We start from the raw sequence: 7236 nt of genomic DNA, 5'->3' as shown, positions 1-7236 counted from the left end.
AATGGGTTAACAAGGAGCACCGAATGGTGATCAAGGACATATAGGCTTAAATTTAGAAAAATTGACCTTGATGGAGGAGGGTTGATCGAGAGAGACGGGACTCTCACCATAGTGGATCGAGTAAATAGAGGAATGCTTGTGAATGTAGGTGCTGGTCCGGACATATCCCCTCCACCTCTAGAAAGCAACAATGTAGTAGTGGACAAGGACATCTAAAGAGGAACCAAATTTGTCATGAGAGAGCCCGTGGGAGATGTAGCACCCATTTTTTAGTCAAGCAAATTTACTCGAGCAACTACCTCCTAATGTTGGGAATACCTTGCCAGTTCTGCAAGCAGCCCATTTTGTTTTAACATTTGATATCCCGTCACTTGCATATCAGCCAATGAAAGGACACCTTGTAGATTGGCCCATTAAAAAAGCCAATGGGTTGTTTGTGGTCATATCCGTGCTCGTTATTATCAGGCTGTTTTTAGATCATCCAATTTTTATCTTATATCCAAATCAAAAGTCATAGGCATGCCACTCAAAAGAGAAAAGACCACCTAAAATCAGTAAACCACATGGGATAGGGGAATCACCCCAAGGTAGGACTACTGATAAATAACGTGACCCATTGGAAAAATTAATAGTTTTAAATTTTATGCAGTCCACAATACCCAAATGGTTGGCAAATTAAATTTTATGCAGGCCACAATAACCAAATGGTTGGCCAATTAAATAGCGAACAAATATGTAGCGCAATTATTGATATAGGATAATGCATAGGCATTGACAAACAAAACCCAATGTAAATAGGGTTCACATGCTTAGGAGCCACATTACATTGGTATAATACGATATCCTCTGACTCAATCAACGACTCCAACTCAATCGAACCCCATTCGGCTAGGAGAGGTAATCCCTCAACCAACAGTAAATCTATGATAAATGAAAATTCTAAAACAAAAACTAGAGCACGACGAAATATCGATCATAGCAAGATTGGTAGGCGTCTAAGTCAAATATAAGTCAAACACCATGAGTGCTAGCTTTGAAGAGCAACACACGCACACTTGCCAATATCCCCCCTCCTTTTTAATTACCATCCCCCCTCCACGTCTATCACTTAACACCCCCACCCTGTGTGTTTATTTTATTACATGTTTTGATTTAACTTTAATCATTAAAGTCCCCCTTCCCTCCTCCTCTCCAATCATCTATAGCAAAATCAGGAGTAGCTTAAAGTTGTGTAGTTTCCAAGGAGCCTTAAAGAACAAATCAATGGCTAAGAATGGTTTGTACAAGCCCCAAGCCACCAATTATAAAGGAAAAGTAGTTGCCTTAACCAAAACCATGAAGGAGATGGGATGTTCTTTCAAAAAAATGGCAAGAGAGGGATTTTGTTGAAAAAAATGATGGATGGAGGAAAACAATAGAGATGATCCTTGTGATTGAGCTAGTTGTGGGCTTCCCAAACAACCCCACCCCTATCGAGAGGGTAGCATCAAGTGGTATGTAACCCCTTGGAACTTGGTAGGGCTATCCACACATTTGGTGGGTGCCCATGGGAGTGTATCCACATCCTTCACATAAAAGGGGTGCCCAAACCATGGTGTCCATCCTTATCTTATTAAAAGGGGTCCCAAAATTAATAACATGTTCAAGTCAAGAGCTTACCTTAGCCTTCCTTGAGCTGGATGAAGAATGCTTCAAGAGCTTCTTCGTCACCACAGTCATAAAAGCGGGTGGAGTAGAAGCTAATGATAGGGAAAAGCTTACAAACAAACCTATCTAGTAAGCAAGATTCAATAGAACACAAGCATGAGGGTTGGGAGGAGAAGGAGAGCTCAAAAAATTCAATAGAGCACAAGAAAGAGGTTTGAGAGGAGAAGGAGAGCTCAAAAGATTCAATACAACATGAGCAATAGAGTTGGGAGGAGAAGGAGAGTTCACAAGTATTCTATTTTCAAGGGAATGAATGTGTATTGCTCAATGTCAATTTCACACTAGGCTAGAAAAACCATAAAAATAGTCTCGAGCCACTAGTTCTAGCCAAAAGTAAGTATGTACACAAAGTTAGCGACTTCCCTATTTGGCATTAAACTCACGCTTTATAAGGTCTAGCATCGCCTTACAAAAGATTGCTACCCGTTTAAGAAGCAGGTAAGATGGTAAAGCGCCCTACGGTAGGTTGGGCAAGCAAAATCGTGTGTTGTTACAAAGTGTTTAGCATATCCCCCTTCCAAATGGTGACAACATCCTCACATCACCCATGTTGGTGGGTGAAGGTGCTCTCGAGTCGAAGAGGTGTGTGTGGATGGTCTAATATGCTCTGAAGTTGGTGCGTGCAAGATTAAGTGGTAGATTTGAGACCACTTCACAACCAAGTTGGTGCGTGCAAGATTAAGTGGTAGATTTGAGACCAATTCACAACCAAATACAAGGTAGGTTGGTGATAATATTTTGGGAGCCATGGTGGTACTTGGCATGAAAAGGCAAAAGTTCTTCATGCGAGGCCTCCTTCTATTGTGGAAGTGGCTTGGGCCCTTTAAAAGTAGGTGATTGTTGGTTGAAGTAACCCGTACCTTTTTGATTGGCAGAATTAGCATCGTGACCATCTTTAAATGATTTGACTCAGTGGATAGCAATCCAAAACTTCTTGGCATGAGAGGATATTATTCCAAGGTCTTAGAGCTTGATGCTTAAATATTTTGTGCCTTCATAGCTAATATGGTCAGTAGGGCGAGGTTGTGTTTGTGGTGTATTGGAGTTGAGGTAGAGGTTGGACTCTTTGAAGCTCCTTGGAGGTACCATGGAGGTCTATGGTTATCCATGTGTGATGGGATGTACCATGGAGGTCTATGGCTATCCAGGTGTGATGGGCAAGGCTTTCACCAAAATCGAGAGATGTACTTGGGGGGTTGTTATTGTTGATAACAAGGTTGGTTGCAAGTGCATGTGTCCATGCACTTGCAAAGGCATGTGTCCATGCATTCCGCGAGGTGCAAGATGTGAAAAAAATGTAATGCCCTTAGGGAAATACATGGCGTTGTGCATGCACAAATGGGAAAAAGTTGTGCCCCATGTGTGTACTCCTCCAATCTCGAAGATTACTCCAACTCAATTGCTTTCTTTAACTCTCTTTATTGCTTTATTTGAAATTTTTTCACTTTGGTTGAGATTTAAAAAATGAGATACTTTTCATGTTTGCCAAGGTAGGGGGGTTGTTTTGCTGACAAGATTGGGTTTTCCAAAAGATTGGTAGGACAACCACTTGTGCATGTACCATTCAAGGTAATCCAAGTAATGGGTTGTACCATGGAGGGTGCTTACACCCACCATGGTCCCCCCATCCAAAGATGTACCTATCAAGAAAGCAACCATGGTTGCTGGTTTGTCTCACGGTTTTGGCGATTTAATCAAGGAGAAATGTCAGCATCTACATTGAAGTATGTTAGTCGAGAAGCTTTTGATGGTGGCGGTGTACTTGCATTCATCGTGCATCCTTGTGAGGGGTTATGTTCTTAGTTTGAGGTCAATGCTCATGTGTTTTATGTGAAGTCCTCAATGAATAAGTGGGCTGACTCAAGCATACATAATGACTCTATAAATGGACAAGAGTACCAAGGTGAAGAGTGTGTCGACGAATGACGACGAGTTGGTTGCTTGTGGCCCAATTGTGTGAGTGCTAATAGAAAACCTTTAGTTTGTGTGAATCATAGGTTTTTGCCTTTTAGAATGCTAACAAAGAGGTTGCTAGATGAACCTATTTGGTGGCATGTGAAGAAGATATAGGTGAACTCGTAGATTGAAGAGATTTAGAAGCTTGCTCGAATTCGTCCTCACTTTGACAATGATTTTGAGTTAGATTTTTCTATATGTCCATTTATGCAGGTATTAATAGAAATAAAATTTTGCCTTTAGTTTGTGCAAAAACCATAGGTTTTTTTTTTAAAGCTTTATAGAGTGTCAGTGGAGAGGTCGCTAGCCAAACCTATTTGGCAGGCATGAAGAAGATGCAAGTGAACCCATGAATTAAGGAGCTTTGGAAGGTGTTGCTTGCTCAAATTTGTCCTTGGTTGATGGCAATTTTGAGTTAGATTTTTCTATATGTTCATCTTCTTGTTTTCTCATGCTATTGTGTTGGGGATATTGGTTGCTTCTTTTGCTTTTGTCGAGTTCTCCACTCTCCCACACCTTTTAGCTTCTTGTTCCTCTCTCTTGCTTGTTTGGGGTGTGCTTAGATTTTTGCCTGTTGGCTTTTATTTTTCTCTTCCCCACCTTCTTCTTTTGTGGGTGTCTTTACCTGGTGTGTCCCATGTTTATTCTAGCTATGCGATTTTGCTCCACCGGCTTCTTCACATTAGCAGTGCACTTGCCAACTTTGTTCTTGCTCTTTGATGACTTTGTCTTTTTCTCTCATCGTGCCGACCTTCTTCTTATGCTTGGGCATTAGGGGTGTTTTGGCATTCTTACAAAAATAAAAAAAAATTAATGCGCTCTCTCTCTCTCTCTCTCTCTCTCTCTCTCTCTCTCTCTCTCTCTCTCTCTCTCTCTCTCTCTCTCTCTCTCTCTCTCTCTCTCTCTCTCTCTCGTTACATGATCCCTCTTCTCAACGGCCTCGCTCCTTTCTCGTGATGGCTATCTCTTTGCTAGTCCATTGTACTCTTGTTATGTGCTCCCTCTTCTCATGGCCTCACTCCTTTCTCGTGGCTATCTCTTTTGCTAATCCATCATCTACTTACCCTCCCTACCGGGTGGTAGGGAGGGTGCTGGAGGTGCAAATAGGAATGGTGAGCATAGAGAAGACATGGGAGCGATTAAAGTGATGAGGTGTGGATGGAAGATATGAGCATGCAACATCATGGTTGAGGGAAAGAAGCAAGCAGGGGCATGACTTGATGATGTGACAGTCATGGGCCAATGAGATAATGAGGGTTTGAGGCACCAAGTGGGTCATGGGCCAATGAGACAACAAGGGTTTGAGGCACCAAGTAGGTCGTGGGTGATGGTGTGTGCATAGAGGAGGAAAGGACAGGGGTGATTGAGGTGATGAGGCATGTACTACCACATGGAACAGAGGGGGGGGAGGCAGCATGGACACGGTTAAGAATAAACGTGTGTTGTGGGTGTGGCACAATTGTAAAGTACATGGGGGTTATGAGTGAAGGGTGATGCATGGAGAGGCCTATGTTCATGTAGCACGGTCAATTTGATGTAGAATACTATCTTGTGGAAAAGCCCCAGAGTGTAGGGTCTTCAATTTGATGATTTTCTCAACATTTGAGAAAACCCCCAATGGGGTAGAAGCTGTAATGAGGCCAACTTTACCCTAATTTTTGAAAAGGCCCAATTTATTTGTGGCTTCAAGAGCTTCAATTTGTTGATTTTTTCCATATTTGGGGGAAGCCCCAAAATTTTTGATGAGGCAATGTCTTCGATTTGATGATTATGTAATGCTCCCTCTTGAAAGCATAGGAAAGAATGTAGTGTAGTTTGGAGGAAGCAATTGAAGCATTAAGTGAAGGAGGCTTTCCAAAATAAGAATATATATGGGAATATCAACTCACAAATTAATGATTTAGAACTTGAGAACTCCAAAGAACTCAAGGTAATTAGGGTTAATCACCTAATTGGTGAAGGAGGCCTTAAATTGATGATATGCTTGGTTCTTATCAAACCATTTGATGGTTTGGCTTCAAACTTGAGTGGTGAATAGCTTATACCACCAATTAAAAGACCCTAAAAGAAATTTGGTCAATTCGACTTGTAGCCCTCGATTTTTTTAATTAAAAAAATGCATTTTTGTGCTAGTTGTGCTGCATTTTTTGCCACCTTCTTCGAGTTGGTCCGAGCCCCTTGAGGTGATGATAGAGCTCTTGTTAGCTTCCAAACTGCATAAAAAATCTCAAAGAATGATGCTCTGTAAAGGGAGAATGAAGCAAAACAGTGAGATAAGGGGTGTCAAGGAAAAGAGAAAAACATGGTTTTTGGTAATGAAAAGTGATTAATGGTAGTAATGATGGATCAAGGCTCTAATACCATGTTGGTATATCCATAGGATCAGAGCTCATGCTATGGTGGGTGGAAGATATCCAATGATGTGAGTGTAGGAGAAAATCTTATGTAAAGAGAGTAAGAGGGAGAGAGAAAGAGATTTGATAGTCAACAATAGAAAGAGATGCACATCACAACAATGATTGTATTATTATGATAATACTTCCACCATGTACAATGTTTTATATAGGTACCAAGGCCTTATCTTATGCTCTCTTAATAAGGGGGAATTCATACCTAAATTGTTCACATACCACTAGACACTTGCTAGACTCCAAAATATCCACAACAAAAATGCTTCATATTGATTCCTCTTCAATGCTTGTTGTCTCACAAGCTTAGACACCCATATACCAAATCACAAAGGAGTTTCAATTAGATCACAGTCCTAATGTAAAAACAATTCCCTACTATAACTAGCTACTAATGCATAAACCATTCATAGAGCACAAGGATGACTATAGCAAGCTTGGCGTTCAACTAGGCAAAAATCAAAACCATGGTTTTGTTTATACAACACTCTTTAGAGTCAAGACTCCATAGAACTTATTCTTGTTTGTGAGACAAGATAAAAAAATCATCTCTTGACAAGATAGATAAAACACATGTTCAAGTTGACAAAACTATCTGACAAGAAATATCTGGCCTCCAATCAATAACCAATGGACATGTATAAACTGAAACATAAAATAATATAACGATTCACATATAATTCTCCAATCATCAAACATTGACATCTTGGTTGACCAAAACCTTGTCACAATCAATATCCTATGCCCGCGTAAGAAACAAGAGCCATTGCTAAACCAACATCCCACCATTCCTCCACAATTTAAAAACACTTCCTGCTTAACAACAGCTATGGGCTGCCAATTTACTACAACGAAACCCTAACATTATTGGAACTAGTGGGTAGACCCGTGCTTTGCATGTCTTTTGAGACCTCCAAATTCAAATTCTACCCGAACGTCCTCAAATCTCCTCCTTCCCTTCCCGAACCTCCAAATTCTTGCCATGTGGCATCTTTGTGAAACTCTTCCCCTTTATATAATATATAGAGAAGCATCAAAGACCAAAGACATCATAGAAGGAATCTAACTGATGCATGCTATATTTAACAACACATCATACAAAACATTATATATCATTGGAATATACAAATCCCCAAGAGCAAACACAAATACTTTCCTATATCTC

Source organism: Cibotium barometz, chromosome 12 (genome assembly GCF_041138505.1).
Source record: "Cibotium barometz isolate CiBa-2024 chromosome 12, ASM4113850v1, whole genome shotgun sequence".
Lineage (NCBI taxonomy): Eukaryota > Viridiplantae > Streptophyta > Polypodiopsida > Cyatheales > Cibotiaceae > Cibotium > Cibotium barometz.
The sequence above is the reverse complement of the archived record's forward strand: the minus strand, read 5'-3'. Positions refer to the sequence as shown.